Raw genomic sequence first — 12,921 nt, forward strand, 5'->3', positions numbered from 1 at the left:
AGAACCAGGAAGGCTGTGGGGATTGACCCCCAAGACTGCAGAAGCAGTCCAAGTAGTCAATCCCCACAGGGCTAGCACATGGAAAAATCTGGACTTTAGCTTAAGGTTCAGCTCTTTCCTGGTGTTTAATTAATGTGGTGTAAACTGGGAAAACACCATTTTCTCCACATTGAATCATTTTTACCTGAGGCCTTGTTTGGACACCTCAGGTAAAAGCGAAACAGGTTCTGCGTTTTGGGCCTGCCTGGAAGAGCCCGAAGTTCGATTCAAACTTTCCCTCCTGATATTTATTTTTACATTAGTAAGGAGTGCTTTAAATGGAAGAGCATTCTGTCAAATGAGTCTTAACTGCAATATGCAGTGCTACAGCCTATCCGAAAGGCTATTTACCTCAATGAGAAATAAGATTTTCTTTCTAATAGCATGCCTTGGCACTCTTAAAGTTTCACTATTGCTATCTCCTGAAATTTCTGTTGAGCAGCTCAATTCCATATCTCAATCTTGATGAACTTCCATTACTACGCATGTACAGGAGATACAAGTGGGGAATGCCCTAGCAATGGAAGGAGTAACTGACTAGCCTTTCTTGACTTTGTTTGATGCTTTTACTTAAGGCCATAACAAGTTTATATTGTCCATAATGTTTCACCACATTTGTGAAAAGGCAACATAAAAGATAAAGCTGAAATTGTGATTTATCACATCATTATAGTTCAACATGTAAATGTTTTAAGAGAAACCATGTGCAAAAATTCTGAATGCTAATTTGAAGGCCAGCATTTGAATCAGTGCCATAAAGTTTCTAACTTGAAAGAACAGAACAGCTCTGAGGCTTTATTAGATCCCTTATAAAGTAGCATAAAAGCCACCCACGCGAAGAAATTTTCATGGCTGTGCTGTTATCCCAACCTTATTACATCTCAGATATCTCTTAAAGGCTTCTGGCCAGGTTTTGATGTTGGCATTCAGGATATTTTAATTAAATGGGCATCCCAAAGGAGAATTTTCATTGGGTGTGACATGAATCCAGAAGGATTCCACTGTTATATTCCTCTGACTGCAAGTAGATCAGGGTTAGTTAACACAATTTCCTGTCCATGTTGAGTCTATCATACAGGGAATACATTTATGTTCTGCCACTACCATGTTCCAATTAAGAAGGTGACTTCAATTTTATTGAGGCCCTCTTGATGTATCATGGACACTTTCATTTTTATAATAGATAATACTAGTCAATTGTCAATTATGCATTTTTAATTGCTTGCTATTTATTGTTTCTTCAAAACTGGAAAGGTTGCAGAAAACTCACATTGCCCCACATGCGAATAGTTCAATGTAAACAGCAGATTACATTCAATTAGAATCAATGAATTTATAAAAAGACATATTTTCTTGAACTGCTGATATAGTGGATGTAAATTTGTATACCTTGAAAAAGTTAGAAAGTTCTAAACTTACTGACTGGCAATTTTTGAATTTCTTTGGTGTTAATTTTGCTCACATGTACAGAAAGGTAATGTGTTGATGTAGGGATTAAGAGACCATAGAGAAAACATTGCTGTTGTGTGCCTTCACAAGAGGTTTCTGGTTAATTGAACTTATAACATGAAGCTATCTTTGATTTTTCTCTGCAAGTTTTGTTGTAAGAAGGTTGGCCCTTTCCTTCAGCATCTGAGGGAACATAATTGGCCTTCTGCAAGGACGTTGCCCAGGGGATGACCAGATGTTATATGTTTTACCATCCTGTGGGAGAGTCCTTTAATGTTCCTGCATGGGAAGCTGGAGCTGACAGAGGGGAGCTCACCCCAATCTCCCTGGATTCAAATCACCAACCTGTTGGTCAGAGGTCCTGCTGACACAAAGGTTTAACCCATTGTGCCACCGGAGGCTCCATAGTCATGGTAGAATGATGTAACTGTATAGTGAAGATATGCTCTAGATTCTCTGTTGTGGGACAACCTCTAAGCTTCTTTGGAGTATTATGCTAATTGCAGAGATTTGTAGTAAATGTACAAAGGATGGGAGTAAATGTGGGTGAGGCAAATGTGTGCAGGGATCTTGCAGATGGGGTCAAGCACTAAATGCTGGGAGGCAGAAACATGACTTCTACACAGTTGGTGTTCTCATACAATTTTCAGCTTCTTTCTCAATGTTATCGAGCAATTTAGGGCAGTTCGCAGATAGTGAGATCTGGAATGTGGAAACTGAATCCATGCCTGGTGAGATTTAAAGCTAAAACCTGAAGTTCCCAATCAAAGAAGTTTCACCAATTGAAGATAGAGCCACCGAGGTAAATTATTCGATCCAGCAAGAGAAGATGACAGCCAGCTGACATACACTGTACAAATAAAAACACATTTAATACAGTTCAATATTTTGTTTTTTGTGTCCACACCAAGCTGGGGCCAGTTTCACACTGATTGATGGGGCCGGCTTCACGCTGATTGGCAGAGCCAGCTCTGACATCACAAGCAGCTGGGAGGATTCCCTCCTTGTGGAGAGGCTGCAACACCAGCAGCCAATCAGGGAGCTTTCCCCATTTCCAATGTAGATTTTGGCTCTCCAATGCCAGGCAGGAGGCAGGATGGTCAGGAAACCAAAGGAAAATATTGTTTTATGAATGGATTACAGTGTCTCAACCTTGGGACTGAATAGGCAAGGCCATCAGGTCCCTGAGTGTTATGGCTTTGGTCACTGTATAATAAGTGACCCATCAGGTGAGTCTGGCGCCCACAGTGCCTATGTCCATAGTTGGCCATGCTAGCACATTGTCCAGAATGATGCAATTAAGGAATCCGTTCCTATAAAAGGTGGAATGGCATTCAGGGAAAACAATGGCAGGACCTTCCAAACTCCAGGAAGAGTGCAAGGTAATTATGAGTCCTTTATGTCCATATGGCCACACAAAAGAAGGTTAGCCCATTCATGATCTGGTCATCCTTTGTGAAGTCAGTTCAACCTGGAATCAATAGAGATGAATTGATTCCAAAGATGATGGGTGCTTGAGTCCTTTGTTGAGGCGAAGACCCGGAAGACATTAGGGGAATTCCAGGTCAAGGAGTGCTGGTGAAAGGTCACCAAAGTCATGGCGGTGGCTTCATGGCTCCAAAGATATTTTATAAAATTAAAAAACATAAAATATTAAAACACACACACATAAGAGATCCCAGCATCACCTAATCCATGAATCCCGGGGGCGTCTGGCTTCTGATGCCGGAGTTCTTAGGGTATAAGAGTTGACCCAGGGTTGGGGCATGCAAAGGGGGCAGTGGAAAGGGGAAGAGAGGGGGAAGAAGCCCTGCTCTGCGAAAGTAAAGAGGAAAGCAAACAAGGAGACAATAAAGGCTACAGTGCAACAAGTATGAGGGCAAAGGGACACTGGGGTGTTTGTTTATTAAAGGGGTTATTTTGTAATTCATAAAGGGGGTTTGGAGACAACATATCCTCTGGAGCTGGCAGCTGCCACAGTTTTTCCTCTGGCAAGTCAGCAAGGTTTGGATCTCCCGCCATGGTCTGAATGAAAATTTTCCTGGGGGGGGGGGGGATTTGACCCAACATCATCATAATGTCCCTTGGGAAAATTTGTAAAGGTTAAGCTAGTCCAGTGATAACTGCACTTACTATTGAAGATAATTGTCAAAAATCAGAGGTGGGAATCATGCAGCTCTCAGGATGTAGGACTAACAATATAGAATCATAGAGCTGGGAAGGACCCTATGGACAATCAGGCCCAATGCCCTTCCCAATGCAGGATCTCCAGTAGGTAACTTCTGGAGGCCATAGGATTTCTATCCTGACTCCTAAGTCTTTCGTAAAGCAACAGCATAGTTGGGTTGTTGTATGTCTTTCGGGCTGTGTGGCCATGTTCCAGAAGCATTCTCTCCTGACGTTTCGCCCACATCTATGGCAGGCATCCTCAGAGGTTGTGAGGTATGGATAAACTAAGTCAGAAAAGGAAAGAATATATATCTGTGTAGAGTCCAAGGTGTGGCAAGAGTTCTTTGTCACTGGGAGCCAGCATTAATGTTTCAGTTAATCACCCTAATTGGCACTGGAAATGTTTTGTCCCTTGCCTGGGGGCATCCTTTGTTCAGTCAAGTCCTCATTGTGTTGGTTCCCATCTACTGTTTTGATTTTGGAGTTTTGTAATACTGGTAGCCAACAACCCTGTGATTCTGGCCATGAAAGCCTTCGACAACACAACAGCATAGTTGATTGGAAATCTTGTTTGGAAACCCTTCAATGATATCTGACTATTCCATGTCAGATCAAACTTAAACATTATGTCCTCCTCAACTGCAAATCCATAGCCCTAATTAAGGGATTTCATATTTCAAATAGAAAGTAAAATGCCAGAATATCTCTCTTGAAACGTATTAACTTTCCTCCTTGAAGGTGAAGCCAGCTGTAGCCCTTATGAAAATCATAGCTCTAAACTTCAGATGATTATCTGTAATCAATAGCTAATAATAAATGATGATAATCATCATGATAATAAAATGGCAGTACTGACATCATTACACTAATGCTTAAACAATCCAACCTTATTCAGAGCTAGTAATATCCATGTTTAATAGGCATAAATATTGATGTTTTAATAAAGGTGGGTCAAATCTTTTCACATGTTAAAGGCAATTATTCAACAGTCACATATTTAATACAAAGCAGTTGAAAGATAGTATTATGTTCTCAGATTATTGTCATTGTCAGAAAGTCAATCACCTCAGCCCTTGTAAAGCTGGTTTACATAATCAATTATCTTAGGGTTTTTTTAAAAAAAAAATCTCGAAAAAAGTCTTTCACTTTTCAAAGAAGCAAATCAGAAACGGTTGGAGGAAGTTAAAAAATAAGAGCTCTTGTAAAATCTATTAGAATATTTGGCATTTATGCTAGAACATACTATCAGGTAATAATGAGCATTAGAATCCAAAACTAGAGTAACTGCTCAAACTGTTTGTAGTCAATATGGGGTTGGGGGGGTGGGTAGAAGCGCAGAAGTGCGTGTAACATTTCAGGACATTTATTCAATAATAGGATAAGCAAAGAATATCTAGAGATGGTTACAGAAGCTTATTTCTATACAGGGTGTAACAGCAAGAATTATAATATATTAATTAATATAATATATTGTATGTGTATATACTTGTAAACCACCCTGAGTCCCCTTCAGGGTGAAAAGGGCGGGATATAAATGTCGCAAATAAATAAATAATGGCCCCACAACATTTTTTTCCTTCTGTCCCCATATTTCTCAAATTGCATTTACTTAAAATCTCAGCTGAACATTTAGAGTTGCAGTTTAGGCATCCGAAGAAAAGAGGCAAAGTTACCAAGGAAATATGAATGCAGCAATTATAAGAGTTTTAAGTTTTCTAATGAGCAACTTTCAGTGAGAATTTTCAGTATCTCCCCCTGCACTGCTAGAAATTTGGAAATTGAAATTAGCTTCATAGTACAGTGAAAACTGTGTATATCCTATACATAGCACTCCAGTGGTCCATCACAACTTCTTTCCCCACATCCAGTTTATTTTGCATAATGGTAGAACCAGCCTGATCCTATAAAAAACATTCAGCTGGGAGTAAACCCTGGAAGTTTCAGCTGGGAGGGTCTTCTAGATGCATGTAGGATAACATATTTTGTTAGAGGTGGACAAATGTGGAAAATTTACTTACTCTCACATTCAGGTCTTACAACTTTTTGTAAATTCTGATAAAAAATCATCTCAGTGTAATGGCCAAATTGGTCAGTTTTGCTTTAACTCACATTCAGTTTTTCAATACGTTCTGATCAAAAGTAAACTGAAATGAAATCCTTATGCATCCCCACTGTATATCTATAATCCTTTCACCAAACTAAATCATTCACATGTCTGGTTTACTTTACCCCTGAGTAAAATATGCGTGGGGCTGTACTGTCTAGCTTCAATTCTGAATATAGTTCAGCTGCTTACACCCAATTGAATTTTTCTGACTCAGTTTAGAAAAAATATACAACTCCTAAATTAGTGTAGGACCAAGCAGCTTGGACCTGTCAAGGTTAAGCTAACATTATGTTTTTGGACGGATCAAAAGCAGCCTATCCTTAAAAATGGAAACAAAGATGAAGAAGCAGTATGCAGTCAGAGCAGATGTCTTTCTCTCAAAATACCTTCTGTACGTAAGGTTTTACTTTTTTTCCCTCCCTGCGATCTTCAGTTCAAAACAAGATAATCATATCCTAATTATAGCTTTGATCACTTCTCATTAAAGAAGACAAAAATGATTCTATGTAGGTCACTTGATGTATACGATGATCAAAACAGACACACATCATGATGATATCACTTTTAAAGGGACTGTGGTGGAAAGTCTGCAGCTGCTTCAGGTATTGCCACTAAGGCCTGATTATGTATATACTTGTAAATTATGTTTATTGCATTACAATTAGTCGGGCTAACAGCACATAATAGCAATAAGGTCATTAAATATGTAAATAATAAATAATAGCAGTATTACTGCCAGCAAGTCAGAATGCTTGACAGCATCATGTACATTATTCAGTCTGCCTCTATATTTCTGAAGGTTTCAGCAGCAAGTCATGGAAAAGTGCCAGTCTGAAAAGATAAAGACAAGGATGGTAGTTTCTAAAGCTAAAGACTCAGTCTGCTTCAGATATTTTTTCCTTTTGATGTAAAAAGCTGCATATTCTACAGTCAAAATAAACTCCATGCAGGGGAGCAGTGACTACTAATGACTTTTTGTTCTACACCAGGGGTGACAAACTTGTGACCCATTCGATGTTTTGGCCTCCAACTCCCAGAAGCCCTAGCCAGCTTGTCCAATAGCCAGGAATTCTGGGACCTGAAGTCCCAGTTTGTCATCACTGTTCGTCAGTAATGCATGCTGGGTGGGGTTGCCAGATCTCAGGACCTGGCCTGATTTTCTTGGATCATATCAAGGTAGGAAATGGGGATACAAATTTTCTAGTTATGATGGATCATTTCTAGGAAAAAAGAAAAGTCTGGGTAGGGCAAGTCTCTGAGGGTTGTGTTTCTTGGTAAATCTTGTGACAAATATTGAACTAGAATGAAAGTTTTTCAATCACAGCAAGCCTTAAATAGGTCTGCTGATCACTGGTTTGGTCATTTTTTGTCAGACTTCAGTGTGTCCACTCTTCATCTCTCATGGTTGATAAATAAATACCTCACAAATGGACTATTTGACCCGTTGCACGCCACTTGTTCTCCCCTTTCAGGACAGAGCCCATTATGCGAAGCACATATTCATCCAGAAAGGGGAGAGCAAGCAGCATTTGCCACCACTGCAGCAACACGGGAACCTTCCCGTGTTGCCTTACCAGCAATGGGGGGAAGCTGGGTGGTGAGGGGCCCCCCACGGTGGGATGGGGGGAAAGGTAAGTCATGTGATATGGGTATGAAGCAATGGATACTCCACGCCCCCCGCTGGGAGCCCATGGATTCGCAACGATACGTGGTTTATCCATGGGCCTTTGTGATGAGGTCACAAGTGTAATCGCAAACTCTGTTATTAAGACATTTTTTCACTTGGAGATTACGGCATTTGACCCAAGTATTGTGAAGTTTGCTTTATGTTTGCTATTGATGTTTCATATATTTGCCTTGTTATATGTTATGTGCTCCATCATCTCAACTAATACTGACACCTCCAACTACTTGACCAGATTCTGAATGGATTGGCTATTTCCTGCTCAGGCATGAGCATATTCCTGCACAGGCACCAATCAAGGCACCCCCCCCCCCACTAGGATGAGTCGTCTTCATGTATGGGGTCACATATGGCTTCTCCCATCTCCTAAGTTTTGGTAGACTGATGCTTTACTTTGTGTTAAAGGTCATGGTCTACCATCTGAGTCCAGCCAGGCATGTAGCCGGGGGGGGGGGGGGGTTTGAGGGGCTTCACCTCCCCCCCCCCCAAATGCTCAGGGTGATCCGCGAGAAGGCCTTACATTTATTATTTAAACTGTTATGTTTATTCATATCATGATCTGATCACCATGCTCAATATATCCCATATGCATGGGGGTATTGGGATAACGATACAAAAGGTTTGCTAGGGTAGACCCTCTCCCGCTCAGACTCAGCCCCCCCAAACCAAAATCCCAGCCCGCCCCCCCCCCCCCGAACAAAATCCTGGCTACAGGCCTGAGTCTAGCCTCTCTGTATCAGTACAAATGGCCTATATTCTAGACTACAAATTAACAAGAAATCTGTTGAAGTTTGGATCTGTGATCTATTTGATCACAAGTTTAGTTTAGATTGGTAAATTGTTTGAAAATAATTGAATTATTTAGATTCCTTAAGGTCATTTTATTGATTGCAACTCCACTCCTTAGAGACTGGGCAGATCAGTTATAAATACATTAAAGAAATTTATGTATTTTATGTTAGACACCATTAAAGCTGAAAAGGGAGGGGGAAGTGGCTATGCTTTCCTTCACTCTGTTTTTGTATGATGTTCCTATACATATATGAGATTGAGTTGCTCCTAATTAAGGAGCTTGGAAGATTTCAGAAGGAAAAGAGTCTGTCAGTTTTGGTAAGATGTTACTGATAAATTAAAAAACTGTACTGAATTTTTTGTTTGTTTTGTTTTCTTCTCAGGTGTGCTTCGTGTTTGATGAAGTGGAAGGATGAAAGATACTTGATTAATATGCTCACATTATATATAAAGCACCAGAAGCTTCTCAGTTGCAGTATTTTTTGTCATATGACCATGTCTGGACTCTGTACAGTTGCTCTATGAATAAGTTGCTCTATGAATGCAGCTAAATTTTTTCATCTCAAGTGCAACTTGCATGTACATCGCAAAATAACAGAAGCAGTGCCAATTGCACATGTACCTGCAGTTGTGCATTTGGATGTGCACTTTGTTGTTTAATAGCTTGGGCACTTTGTTGTTTAATTCTGGAAATAAAAAAGTTAAAGCATCATTGTAGAAGTTATAATGTTAATACTCTGTTGTACATTCCATTGAATATGCTATTGCATATTCTGTTGTGCATGTCAGAGCCATCCTTAGGTATTTTAATGTAGTAGGCGCGGGGGGGGGGGGCAGGTCACGCGGGCCGCATAGCGACAAGGCCCAGGCCACGGCGGCAAAGCCCAGGCCATGGCGGGAAGACCCATTCTGAAGGTGGAGGAGGAGGTGGGTGGTGCCACCCTCCTGGGGGCCTCGATGGCGCCCCCAGGATGATGGCACCACAGGCAAATGCCTAGATTACCTGGCAGTTGGACCGCCTCTGGTGCATGTGTTTGCTCATCTAGTTACTCAGTGTTGAGATTCAACACAACAGTTACATGGCACAATCAATGTGTAACTTCACATGCAAATATTTACAATACACAATCCTGATGTAGGATCTTATCAATTGTAATGGTGGGTCTGATCATAATGGCCTACTTGTCATGCCCCCAGCAAAGTTCTTTCCCTGTTTTCTGAGGGACGCAGCATTTTTATTTAGCCAGTAATCACCAAGCTAACCTTAAGCCAAGGGGAAAAGAACTGTGCCGTCCGCCGGACAATAAAAAACTATAAAACTGAAACGTGCTGTCCTTTATCCGGGCGAACTGCAAATCCCTATAAGCTGTCCTATAGATATTGAACGACTGAGTCTGGATAACTTCAAAAAAGGATGTTTATTCATACAAGGTTGTAAACCTGGCACAGATCTTAAAGTTGCAGAAAATGAAACAAATTTCCATAGGTTTTAGTTGCAGAATTATCCCTGGTTCCAGAAGGCAAAAGTGATTATAAAACCACTATACCCTAATCACGCTGCCTATATTAGAAGGAGAAACTCTTTCCTTCCCTATCTTTACAGCAAAGATTAGTTCTAGAAGCGATGGAATAACTTTGCTCCTCTAACTAGATTTCCTATTCCAGATCAATATAATTCAATACTTATCTAATTTGGATAGGCTTAGATTGGCCTGGTTTTGAGGATGATTTGTCCCAGTTAGCCTTGCACAGCTCCAGCACGTTGGAAGACTATAGCCAGAATGAAACTCTAAAATGGAGACTAGACCCTGGTAAAAAGGGCGGTCCTAAGATGTTGTACTCTTTGACCAATCATTGCAAAGAAAACTGCAGCCAGCTCTTGCAGACTTCAAGCCATCTTTCCTGGGCTTTGCAGCCAGTGGCTGAAACAAAATGCAAAGGAGGGAAAACAAACAAACGACCAATAAGTAAGGCAAACCATCGTCCTGGGGGACGGAACACTCCCCGCTTAAATTCCCAGGATGTGGGAATTTACCACTCAAAAACATACAAACACCTTTGCACATATGACAATACAAACACTAGAACTTTAAACATCTCCAATAAGCAACACGAGGTCACTAATTGGTCTGTCCAAAATGGACACTTTGCCTCTGTTGCAAGTCTTTAATTGAACTTTCCTGACCTTACCATCCGGGCAAGGAAAGGTCTTTAATACAATGCCCATGGGCCATGCATGGCGGGGCAAGTCTTTGTCCTTTAACAACACAACGTTGTTAACCTCAATGTTGTCCTGTGGGCTTTGCCAGATTCTTCTAGCTTGAAGCTGGCTTAAGTACTCAGCTTTCCACCTTTTCCAAAAGTGGTTGGCCAAGGACTGCACCTGTTTCCACAGGGCACGGTGAGTTCCGTCCGGAACTGGCAACATGATGTCCTTCCATCCTGGCACCTTTTGTGTCAAAATAAGTGCAGGAGTCAGTGGTTGTAAGTTCTCAGGGTCACTGGTAAGGGGAACCAGCGGCCGGTTGTTGATAATTGCGGTAACTTCCGCCATAAGTGTCACCAAAACATCATGCGTCAATGACCTATGACTCAAAAGCATGGCATTAAGGATTTTGCGACTAATACCAATCATCCTCTCCCAAACACCACCCATGTGGGAGGCGTGAGGAACATTGAAAGTCCACATAATTTGTTCAGTATTCGTAAAGTTCTGAACCTTTGGGTCTCTCCCAAACCTAGACACACAATTGAGTTCTTTGGTCGCACCTACAAAATTGGTGCCACAGTCCGACCGAATTGACTTAATTGGCCCTCTGAGGGCTATGAACCTTTTTAATGCGTTTAAAAATGATGAAGTGTCCATCCCTTCTATGACTTCTATATGGACAGCTCGTATTACTAAACAAGTAAACAAAACTGCCCACCTCTTGTTATTTACAACACCACCCCTGGTTTTCCTAGTGACAACCTCCCAAGGACCAAACACATCGATTCCCACATGGGAAAAGGGTGGGTCTGTCAAAGTCCTATCCTGAGGTAGTTCTGCCATCAACTGACTTTGACAGTTTCGCCTAAGGCGCCTGCATTTAACACATTTGAAAATACAACTGTTGACCAACCTTTTGGCATTAACTACCCACAGACCTTCATTTCTAAGGGCTGCCTCAGTTAGAGTTCTACCCTGATGATGGATCCTTTCATGGTGATGCCGAACGAGCAGCAATGCAGTGTGACTATTAGGGGGTATGATGATGGGGTTTTTTATGCACGCCTTGAGTTTAGCTTTGGCTAACCTTCCTCCAACTCTCAAAATACCCTCCTTGTCTAGAAATGGGTTTAACTCATTTAGAAGACTTTGATTAGGGATGTTGAGCCCTTGCTCTAGCCTAGCTATTTCCTGCTTGAAAGCAGATCTCTGTACTGACTTGAATATGACGCTCTTAGCCTTTATCATATCCTGGACCTGTAAAGGCTCACTATCTTTGCAAGCTAAACGATGTATAAGCCTAGCAACTGCTCTAAGAAGACTGTGCCACTCCGAAAAACATTCAAAACGGTGTGGTTCCAGGCAAGATCTTTGGCCCATCTTGATTTCTGTGGTCATCTTGCAAACTTTCACCTCTGGAACGGACTCGGGCAATTCTGTATTATCGGTGGGAGAAAAGGCTGATGGAAAATTGACTTCGGTCAAGCATCTGGGGCCTGTCAGCCAACTTGAACTTAACACTCGTTGAGTTGAAGCTCCTCTGGAAGCGATGTCAGCTGGGTTGTCGCTGGTGGCGACATGGTGCCACTGGCTAGGCGTAGAACTGGATAGAATGTTGTTGATTCTATTAGCCACATACACCTTGGGGTCTTTCTGCATCTTCTTCTTCAGTGACCAGAGTCTATTTTCTGCCACATGCCTGTTGTTTGGCAAAGTGGGTTTTTCTGCTTTAAAAGGCAGAGGGGCTATCCAATTTCCCTCTGGACTCCGGGAAACTTGAGAGTTCATGATCTCTAAAAACCTCTGTTCATCTTTGGAAAGCGCTGTAGTTTCATCCCTTTCGGAGACTTCAAAGATGGAAGAATACTCTGGTGTTATCCCCTGACAATAGACCGAGATATGACTCAAACAGCTATGCATTAGTGTGGGGCGACTGCCTTGAAGCACGTGCGCTTGACGAGTGCCCACCGACGATGGAGGGTGCATCCTATTTATGCACACTGGGCCTGTAACTGTCCAGCCTAGTGGTAGCAGCTGAGCAATGGGCGCCCCTGGAGGTCCCTTAACTTGGTCGTTCACATAGAACAAGTTCGGACAGTCCGCACCAAGCAGAAGGGCAATGTCCACATCTGGACGGAAAGCAGGTAAGGCGTTCTTCAGCTTTCGCAAGTGAGGATGGGCTTCCACGACTTCTCTGGTGACAATCTGCCTTTTGTTCCGGGGAATAGAGGAACACTCAATGAGGTCTGGTAACTCGAACAGTCTCTTCTGGTCACAAGAGGAGACAACAAAGCCGGATGCTATGCGACCCTGCAACTTCTTCTTCCCTACACAGGTGGACATGGTGTAGTCGACCGTCTGGGTTTTTATGTCAAACAGTTGGAAAAACTCTGGAGTCGCCAGGGAGGCGTCGCTTTGTGAATCCAAAGCCACGTAAAGTCTCTTTTTAAGCCAAGGTCTTCTGGCTGGATA

General features: G+C 41.9%; 1 long non-coding RNA gene across 1 annotated transcript; it reads left to right on the top strand.

Annotated features, from left to right (window-relative positions):
• Window positions 1-2,520: 2,520 nt before the first annotated feature.
• On the top strand, window positions 2,521-8,952 carry LOC134298942 (uncharacterized). Its single transcript, XR_010006072.1, has 2 exons — window positions 2,521-2,717; window positions 8,624-8,952. It is a non-coding gene; the product is annotated as an uncharacterized LOC134298942 (long non-coding RNA).
• Window positions 8,953-12,921: the final 3,969 nt, after the last annotated feature.

This window comes from Anolis carolinensis, chromosome 4 (assembly GCF_035594765.1).
Source record: "Anolis carolinensis isolate JA03-04 chromosome 4, rAnoCar3.1.pri, whole genome shotgun sequence".
In the NCBI taxonomy this organism is placed as follows: Eukaryota; Metazoa; Chordata; class Lepidosauria; order Squamata; family Dactyloidae; genus Anolis; species Anolis carolinensis.